The 10,416-nt window shown below is 44.0% G+C and overlaps 1 long non-coding RNA gene across 1 annotated transcript; it reads right to left on the bottom strand.

Moving 5' to 3' along the window:
- Positions 1 to 573: 573 nt before the first annotated feature.
- On the bottom strand, positions 574 to 2,781 carry LOC122237665. Its single transcript, XR_006216261.1, has 2 exons — positions 2,661 to 2,781; positions 574 to 1,091 (listed from the first exon to the last, which is right to left on the bottom strand). It is a non-coding gene; the product is annotated as an uncharacterized LOC122237665 (long non-coding RNA).
- Between the last annotated feature and the right edge of the window lie 7,635 nt (positions 2,782 to 10,416).

Here is a 10,416-nt window from a genome sequence, read left to right as displayed (position 1 = left end):
GCCCAGGTCATGATCTCGCGGTCCGTGAGTTTGAGCCCCGCATCGGGCTCTGTGCTGACAGCTCAGAGCCTGGAGCCTGTTTCAGATTCTGTCTCCCTCTCTCTGACCCTCCCCCGTTCATGCTTTGTCTCTGTCTCAAAAATAAACGCTAAAAAAAAAAAAAATTAAAAAAAAAGAAAAGTTTGAAATTCAAACTTTAAATCAATGAAGTATTTGAGTTGGGGAAAGTACACTCTCTAAACAACGAGTGAACCATTGAAATCCTTCTGAAGCCCAGATCATACTGAGTTTAGTAGAGAAGCATTATGTAAACTCGTATACTGGTTCAACTCCAATCTCTACCACTTCCTAATGGTATGACTCTGGGCCTTGGTTTCCTTTCACATAATATGAGGTAATAATAGTATCCACTTCATAAAGTTGTTTCAAGAATTAAAAATGAGTTAACATTTGTAAACTTCTTAGAAGTGCCCCTGACACATAGTAAGGCCCCTATGAGTATTGGTGGTTACCATGGTGAGCAGCGCGGGGGAAGAAACATATACAATGTCTCATTTAACCCAAGACCAACTGTGAGTTTTAGCACACTCAGTACTTTGTACTTTATTTAAAGTAGAGTCTGGCTAGCTGGCTTTTAAGCAGAAGCACCCAAGGTCTTAATAAAACAACCATCTTGCTCCGGGGTTTTTCTACATAGGATCAAGTGGAATAATTAAACACTACATGTTATTTGGATAGGCAGGTTAAAAAAAAATTTTTTTTTAACTTTTAAAATATAAATGCCCATAAGCAGAGTTTATCCTCTCCAACTTACCCCAGTCCTTATCACTTCCTATTGTCTTAGCCACTTGACAATTTCTATTACCCCTGGATGCATTTGAGTTTTAAATTTTTGCTGAAGATTGAAGTGCCTATAACTTTCACACTCTGTATATTGTTGTTCAGCTTCAGATTTAAACTGAACTAATACATTTGCTACTTAACTGTGCTTCCCCGCTTCCTCCCATGTCTCCTGGCATGTTGCCTGGGATACAGGGGGGAGCGGTTGCTCTGGTGTAAGCATCTTATCCAGCAACCTTGTGCAAGTCGCTCTGAAATAGAAAAAAAAAGCCTCTATGAAGTACATATTTTTACAGGCACAAAGTCACACACATCTATCTAGGGAAAACACCAAACTTGTGTTCTGAGTTCTAGAATTCCTAAGATGGCAGGTAGAGGAAGTGTGGGAATGTTCCATGTTTATACCGCAGCCTCGAGTACAATAAAATATATGTAACTTGGTATGTTATGGGCTTTGGCTCATTTTTAACTAGGTCTTAAATTTATATGGCACCATTCTCTAAAAAGCAATATTATACACATTGGCTCTAAAGTGTCACCACACACTCCTTTAGGGTAGATAAGTGGGTGGGTGGCATATGATCTGGAAAATATATAGCTACCACGTGGCCGTTCATACTAAAATTATATAGATGTAAAAGCCATGGTTTTCATCTAGTCAATGCTAGGAGCACAGAGATTTGACTTTTCTGGTTAAGCTGATGGGTGTAGGTAGCCCAGAGTTATACACCTTGGGTATCCCTGTTGATAACATTTGCCATTTCACTTAGGGCTCTGTGAAGACTCCCAAGTCTACAGTTTCCTCAACGGCCATTAAAGTCACTGAGGAGGAAAAAAAAAAAGATCTTCAGAAAATACAGTTTGAATAATGGCAGCAGGAGAAGAAATTCCTGGTTATATAGCCCACTCATATATTTTTGAAATGTAGGTCAGATCTAGAGGAAGTGAAAGAAACTTCCTGTTGAATTTTCATTTATAGCATGTGTCTGGAAATCTCTAAATGTAATTTCTTGGTGTAAAATAAACTGCAGAAATCTGGGATGTGTCAGTCTGCTTTATGTTTATCGAAGCCATTCTATTTGAAGCTGAAATGTTGTAAAATTATCTAGTGGAGTGAACAGCTACAATTAGTTTAACAGACATGACTGTATTCCCCAACTGAAAAGCTGTCAAGACCTGAACAATCAGTTACAAAAAAGATCTAGGAATCCCATAAAATCCTGTCTCCTAGGAAGGATAACATTTCCCTTTGGTTGCCACACATCTCTTTGCATATGTCACTACTTCGGCCCTCTTTGTTGTTGTTAAAAAAAAAAAAAAAAAAAAAAAAAAAAAGCACAGCTTGCAAACGGTCACAGTAATGTTTGTGAAAGTTTTGAGCTGGTTGGGACAACTTGGATGTTTTGATGATCCCAACCAAGTTCTCAAAATAAAAAGAGTTTGGGGAAAATCTGTAAAAATATCACACTATGGTTGATAGACATCCCCATGCCTTACCTATAGTCTACCTGGATTTTGGATTTTTCTAAACTGAGATGAGAATTCTATTAGCTGTTAGAGTAATGGTACTTGATAAATGCTACTCGGTGATGATAAATATTACTTGATGTCACTTGTAGTAGACACTGTTGACTGTTATGTAGTAACAGCAGGAGCTCTAATTTTGTCTGTCACTGTGTCCACCCTCCTTCCTGTGAAAGTTCTTCACATGCTCTGTGATGGCCACCCTATTTTCCATCCAGCAGTAAATGATTTTGCTGAGCCAATCATGTTAATCCTGTTTGCCTTGTCAGTGATTGCTTTAAGGATGGGCTTCTGACCTAATAAGAAGCTCGGGGCATATCCTGGAGAAGGTGTCTTCTCTTCCTTTGGAGGCTGCTATATGTACCTTCCTATGACGCCTGACGAGTGGTAGCCACGTTGTGACACGGACTCAAAGCTGACCCATCGAGGACAGAGAGATGGAGTGAATCTGGGTCCTCCATGGTATCAGTACACCATCAAACCCCAAAGAAACCTACACTGAGACTTTTTAAAATGTGGGATAATTCATTTTTTTTAATACATAAACCAAATTCAGTTGGGACTTCCTGTTACCTGCTTTCCCAGGCACCCTAAGTAACACTGCCACGAAGAAAAGAGCTTTATGATGTTATTGGGAGTAGAGCCCTCTTCTTCATAGGTTCAGACTTGGCTTCTGGAAGACTGCAGAGGCAGCGTAAAAGAGCAATGCACCTAGGGTCAGAAGAACTAGCTCTAAATCACACTCTTATTTATTGTTGGTTTGATCCCAGGCTGGTTGTGAAGGTTAAATTAAGTAATATGTGCGAAAGCCCACGAGATGGAGTCTTCTTGAGGGCAAATATTTGTTGTGCTTGCCTTTGTATCCCTGCCACACACTGGCTAGCATATAGTAGCAAATACATAGAGAACGTCTACCCTGGCTAGTGGTTTTCATGTATTAGGGAGTTTGTGTGTATTAACCTATTGAACTGTCGCAACAACACTATATTATTACTCTCCTTTACTGATGAGAAAAAGGCTTGGAGGGATTCGGTCATTTGTCCAGGGTCATCCAGATAAGAAAGAAGTAATAGAGCCTGGATTTGAACCCAGGCAGTCTTCAGAGTCTAGGGTCTCGACTACACAATATTCTGCAGAGTAGGGGCTCAGGAGTTATCAAATGGATGAACAGTACCTCGAAGGAGTTCAATGAATGTTTATTGAACAAATAGGACACCGTAATTGAATAACAATTTCTTTTTCTTTTTCTTTTTTTCTTTTTTAACATTTATTTATTTTTGAGACAGAGAGAGGCAGAACATGAACGGGGGAGGGTCAGAGAGAGGGAGACACAGAATCCGAAACAGGCTCCGAGCTGTCAGCACAGAGCCCGACGTGGGGCTCGAACTCACAGACCACGAGATCGTGACCTGAGCCGAAGTCGGCCGCTCAACCAACTGAGCCACCCAGGCACCCCACAATTTCTTTTTCTTGAGAAAGAATGTGCTGTATCCTGATTTTTTCTTTAAAAATTTTTTTTAATGTTTACTTATTTTTGAGAGAGAGAGAGAGAGAGAGCACTCATGAAAGCAGGGGAGGGGCAGAGAGAGAGAGAGGGAGACACAGAATGTGTGTCAGGCTCCAGGCTCTGAGCTGTCAGCACAGAGCCTGACATGGGCCTTGAACTCACAAACCGTGAGACCATGACCTGAGCTGCAGTTGGATGCTTAACCGATGAGCCACGCAGGCACCCCATGATTTTTTTTCTTTAAAAAAAAAGTTCTTCTGGGGCACCTGGGTGGCTCAGTTGGTTAAACGTGTGGCTCTTGATTTTGGTTCATGTCATGGTCTCACAGTTTGTGGCTTTGGGCCCGGAGTCTGGCTCTGTGTTGACAGCACAGGGGCCTGCTTAGGATTCCCTGTCTCCCCCTCTCTCTGCCCCTCCCCTTTGCACATACGCTCGCTCTCTAAAAAATAAATAAACATAAAAAAAAAGTTCTTCCAGGTTTAATGGGCTTCTGTGACCATGGGTTCATTCAGGGGGTATTTTTCCATTGTAATAAGAGTGGCCACCCACGGGATCAAACCTGAATCCGAGGACTATTCTCTCTTAAGTCTGGAGAGTCTCTGAAATGAAGACTGTGCCTAGTTTCTCGGTCTCCTCCTCTCCCAGCTGACTTCCGAGATCACATGCTGAAACTCTTCTGGCGGGTAGAACATCTTGTTCACACACCCATGGCTAGTAGCAGCTAAAAATGGCTTATTGTAGGTGAGTTGGTCTCATTGCTCTGCCGCGTCCCTATACCCTGTGGTGCTCCCACGCCTCTGTCCTCGTCTTCAGCACCTGTACTGATCTGCTCGCCGCACCACCACCCCTACCCACCCCCATTAAAATCTGTGGTCAGCAAACGGTCCTGAAGGAAAGAATTCTAACAATGCAATGAAACACATACGTGACCGAAATAATAAATCCCACACTGCAGTCCAGAATTGACTCATAACTTAATGAATGTGTTCTTTCTCCGAGGACAATTAATAGAGGGACATTTCTCAAACCTGAGAGGTCAGGCTGACAGGTTAGTGGGAAAGAGTTGGCTTGGGAAGGGAGAGCGGCAAATGACATCTCAGAAGGAAGATGTCTACTCTTCTTGCCAGGCCATACATTTAGTTGTCTCAATGATCCTTTCATTTCCGAAGTGTGTGGCCTTCATCCCCCACCCCCCATCCATCTTTCCCTTGCTCCACACCTCACTCTTTCCCATCTTCCCAGGGAAGCCATAATTTCCATTATTGGTCTACAGTCTGTTATAGGACCCAGAATGCCAGCCCTAGACTGGTCTTCATGGAAATAATGCTTTCAAATCACTCCATGTTCCACAACTCATACACCTTATAAACACAAACAGAACAAGAAGTTTAGCAATTTTATAGAAAAGAAGGACCGGAGCCCCCCGGGTGGCTCACTTGGTTAAGTGTCCAACTCTTGATTTCGGCTCAGGTCATGATCTCACAGTCATGAGATGGAGTCCTGCATCAGGCTCTGCACTGGGCATGGACCCTGCTTAAGACTCTCTCCGTCTCCCCCTGTCCGTCCCCTGCACATGCTCTCCCTCTCTCTCTCAAAAAAAAAAAAGGACCTAATAAACATTAAACTCTAAATTAGCACTGTCCAACAGAACTATAATGCAAGTTACACATGTACTTTAAAATTCTCTAGAAACCACATTAAAAAAGTAAAAAAAAAAAGTGGAATTAATTTTAATTATATGTTTTATTTTATTTACCCCAATATATTAAAAATATAAACATTTCAATATGTAAACAACATAAAAATAATGAGATATTTTATATAAGGTTTCATACTAAGTCTTTGACTCCAGTTCTACACTTACAACATGTCTCAATTAAGACTGGCCACATTTCTAGTACTATCCATAGCTACATGTGGCTAGTGCTGCCATATTGACAGTGCAGCTCTATACTATTCATATCTTCTCACATGTCCTAATTTTTATGAACAGTCACATATATTTTGCATGCACTTTGAACCAGTGTATTCAAACTCTTTAGCATTATCCTCCCCTGAATACTGTAGATATACATGTCACGTGTATTTAGATGTTGCATGCATTATGTATACTTAAATATGTAGGGGTGCCTGGGTGGCTCAGTCGGTTAAGCGTCCGACTTCAGCTCGGGTCACGATCTAGCGGTCTGTGAGTTCGAGCCCTGCGTCAGGCTCTGGGCTGATGGTTCAGAGCCTGGAGCCTGTTTCAGATTCTGTGTCTCCCTCTCTCTCTGCCCCTCCCCCGTTCATGCTCTGTCTCTCTCTGTCTCAAAAATAAATAAATGTTAAAAAAATAAATAAAAATAAAAATAAATATGTAATGTATAGTTATGTCTGTGGTTGCTGTGGTCTATATAAGTGGCCAATCATTTATAAAGTCTGTCTAATGATCTTCTGTTGTGTAGACTGATGGTTTGGGCATTCACCTATTGGGCATCTGCGTAATTTATCATTGTTCTCTGTTCCAAGTTTTACTGCTATGACTGCCTTTGTTTTTAGAGTGGAATTCATTTTTTCCTTCTTTCTGTCCTTTTCCTTCCTTCTTTCCTATTCTGTTGTCTCTTTCAGGATTATAGAAAGTGAGGTTGAAAAACCTCCCTTCCTCAGTTGGTCCAGGATTGACGAACGTTCCAGTATACAAGTGCCACGTGAGGGCATCTATCTCTTCTGTGATTAAAGGAAAGTCGGTTACCAACTCTGGGCCCAGAGCAGTTAATTCATGAATGTGTAGAGAAGGAACAAAGGATGGCGGTGGGGGGAGCTTGAAAGGTGTTGAGCAAACAGCTTCTTTCATAAAGGTTTTGCAGGAGGAAAAAAAGAAGCCCCCTTTATTTTGAAGTGTAATGAGAGGATGGGTGCACTAGAAGACATGTGCATGAATATGGATACAGCTCTCCACGTGGCCCCACTGACTAGAAAGTGACAATGAAAAGACTATGACAGCCCCTGCTACAAAGGTGATGGGCTGGATGTAATTAGGGATTAATCTGAAATTTCTAGTACATACCCAGTGTCTTGGGAGCTTGACAAGCTGCCATCTCTCCAAGATCCCCGGGGATGAGCAGTGTGGCTGGCTTACTCGGGGAGGGGGCGTAAGGAGGGCCTGCCCATAGCAAGCCACTTATCACAGTGCTAATGAACAGGGAGGCCTTCTAAGGGGCGACCTGGAGGGCTGGTGTCACTTTCCCTTTGTTGTGTGCACAGTAGCTGGCATCTCCACAGGGCGGTGACTTGTCCACCAGGAGACAAGTTGCTAGGTAACCAGGGAATATGAGGGTGCCCCCTCCCCCATCCCCAGGGGACTGGAGTGCCAAGGAGGCTCCAAGAAGGGTTTGGTGGTTAAAAACGAAAACAACTACAGCCTCGAAGATGGAAAGATTAAGTGCTACCCTAAGGGGTAGCTGGCTACTATTTTGGGGGGTGGGATGGAGTAGAAGACGGATTGGAAGAGAACTGTTGTGGCCTGGGAGAGGAAGGGGAGGGAAGGAGAGGCCTTAGAATAAAAGAGGACAAGTATTAAAAAGGGAGAGAGGGAGAAGATTGTGGGGAAGAACGCATCTCCATCAGTTCCAGAAATGACCTCATGACAGGAAGTGTGCTGGAGCCTCCATTAACTCCAGGGGCCTCGGAAGGTTAGGACAGTCTGTGCAAGAAATAGGCTTGAGTATGGTCTCTGGACCAGCCATGACTTAGCTGGAGACTTGTTGGAAATGTATCAAACCCACCCTAGGCCTACTGCTTGAGAAACTGTTCTCACAAGCCCTCCAGGCGATTCGGAAACACATGAAGTATTGAGAGCCCCCGCTACAAAGGAAGGAGATGGCTTTTGGAGGGTGAGGGGGGTGCCAATGCAAAGTTGCACCAGACAAAGTTACGCAGAAAAGGAAAACTTTATGCAAGACTACTGCAAAAAGAAGAGAGGTCAGAACAGCTCAGCTTGAACTCAACTGCCCTGAAGCAGAGGAGGGGTGAGCTAGTGGCAAAGTAGTAGGGGATGTTAGTGGGAGACGGGGGTGGGAGGTGTCATGGGCCATTTGTGTTTGTTAATAAACTTCTCCTGTTTTATGACAGCAGGTAGTTTTACAACTTGGAGCAAAGATGCCCTGCTGAAGTTAGCCTCCTACCCTCTCACAGAGACTGGACATAGAGGAATTATCTCCTTTGATGATTACATTCCGAAAAGATGGTCCCCAGGTCCTAGAGAAAGACATTCCTAGGTTGTAAAATTGGCAAGAGGCTTAAAAAAAATGGATTTATATACATCTCAAAGGGGCAGAGAAATAATTTACAATCACAAGTTTTCTAATGACTGTGCTCTAAGAAAACGGAGATCAGAAAGAAGTCTGTCTAGAGGTTTTAGAAAACTGGAGGGAATCGTAAGGCTGTCTCGGTCAGGGGGAAAGAAAGAGCCTTGGCTTGGTGAGGAGAATGTTGTCCCCTCTTTGAATGGAATTGAATTCTCTCTTTGAATCCCCCTGCTTCTCTTTGCAGTCTTAACCCAGCCCATAACTACATCCTACAGAGTCTGCAGAGGTGACAGAGACGAAAGGCAGCATTCCCAGAAGACACACTTCTTCGGGGTGATGGACAGGAGAGGGAAGCATGGAGTATGGGGTATGGTGGGCTGGAGAAAACCAGCTTGCCCAGAGCCTCCTCCCTCTCAGTTGCTGCTGGTTTCATTTCCTTCAGGAGAAAACAGACCCAGACACACAGAGAGGGAGGGCAGTTTGGGCTTGATTTGCTGGATTCTCTGTAAAGGTTTTCTGAAGAGCTGATAACATGGCTCTGAACAAAGTGTTTGTCATTAAGACAACAAGCCAGCTTAAGCCAGGTCTGTTCTGCTGTGCCAACAATTGGTACTCCCCACAGGTCTACCTCTGAGGGACCTGGCCAAGATGAATTGTCCTCCAAGATGGATTTACGGGAAGGCGTCGTGCCTCTAACGGTAGGGTTCCTGGGGATACAGACACCCTTGTGTTTGAGCATTAGAAGTCCTGCCAGAAGGCCTGGCTTTCTTCCCATTCCCATTGTCTGCTGTGGCTGCTTCTTCCACATAGCTGGGGACCGAGCATGCAGCACTGATGGGGGCTGTACTGTTCCAAAGGACAAACAGGCTTTTGCTAGTGACCTTTTAGATAACCCACCTTTTTGGGGGTGGGGGAGGGGAGGGAGGTTTTTCTTGGAATGGTAAGGAGGCAGCCGTTCCTGGAAACTCAGCCAAGAGGCCGGGCATGGGGCCTTGGTTAATGCGCCGTGAGAGGCTGTGCAACCCCTCTGTGCCCAGTCCCGGTCACCCCACACCCTTCGCTCAGCTAGATGGCCTCCCGCCTGGAACAAGGAGTGAGGCTGCCAGGGCCACAGGGCTCTGATGCTTAAGATTGGCCCATCTGAGCACCAGCGTCTGCTACAGCCTATCTGGTTTGTAAGCTCCTTCTGGGCCAACCAAATGGTGACATTTAGTAAATGAAAAAAGCTCTGAAAACCACCATTGTTATCACTTTATCTTGTGATCGTTTTCTCATGTGTTTCCTTAGACTGTGGGCTTCTCAAGGGCTGAGTCCCAGTCACTGCCTGTGTCAATGCATAAGTAGGAGAACGCACGGAATGTCTCAGCACTCCTTTTGTCCACTCTGCTGTTATCTCTTACCATCTTCCACTTCATCTATAAAAATGTTTCTGGGGCACCTGGGTGGCTCCGTCGGTTAGGCGTCTGACTCTTGGTTTGGGCTCAGGTCATGATTTCATGGTTTCATGAGTCTGAGCCCCACACTGGGCTCTGACCTGGTAGCACAGAGCCTGCTTGGGATTCTCTCTCCCCTGCCCCCCACACCCCTCCCCGACTGGTGTTGTCTCATCTCTCCAGACTCCAGAAACGTGCGCCTCCTTCACCGTGCATAGGGGTTTGAGAATTGCTGCTGGAAGAACTGTCAGGAGATTGGCAATCTCAGTAATGTTATAGGTATTCGTTTAGTAAGAAACTAAATTAACCAGAAGAGAACATCATCTAGCACATGGTAACGTTTTTTTTGTTTGTTTGTTTGTTTGAATTGCTAACAATGCAGCCAGCATAGGGAAAATGCTCATTTGTGACAAAGATTTACAACATGGCCAAACCAAGGTTTTAGTCTGAGATAAAAGATTAATGCAACTACACATAAATAATTCACCAAAGAAATTATTTCGTGAGTGCTTGCCGTGTGCTTGGCAGGCACGTGGCCAGACACAGAAACGCTTTAGGGCACTTTTGCTTCCCGTGGGTCTCTGCAAGGAAGATGCTAGAAGCCCAAGGAGCCTGGAATTGTGCGCATCAAAATAACGTTTTCAGGGCAAACCGTTTTAAGAGACCTGTTGAAAAGACACTATTTTAAACACATTTAAAACAACAACAGCATTATACAGTTCCCATTTTAAACTGTTGATCCTGTAGAATAAAGAAATTTCCTGACATGCACACTCTGAACACAGCTACACCAAAGGACGATCTGGAGAAATTGGTTTTAGCCATA

This window comes from Panthera tigris, chromosome B1 (genome assembly GCF_018350195.1).
Source record: "Panthera tigris isolate Pti1 chromosome B1, P.tigris_Pti1_mat1.1, whole genome shotgun sequence".
In the NCBI taxonomy this organism is placed as follows: Eukaryota; Metazoa; Chordata; class Mammalia; order Carnivora; family Felidae; genus Panthera; species Panthera tigris.
Note: the sequence above shows the minus strand (reverse complement) of the source record. Positions and strands in the feature narration are given on the sequence as shown.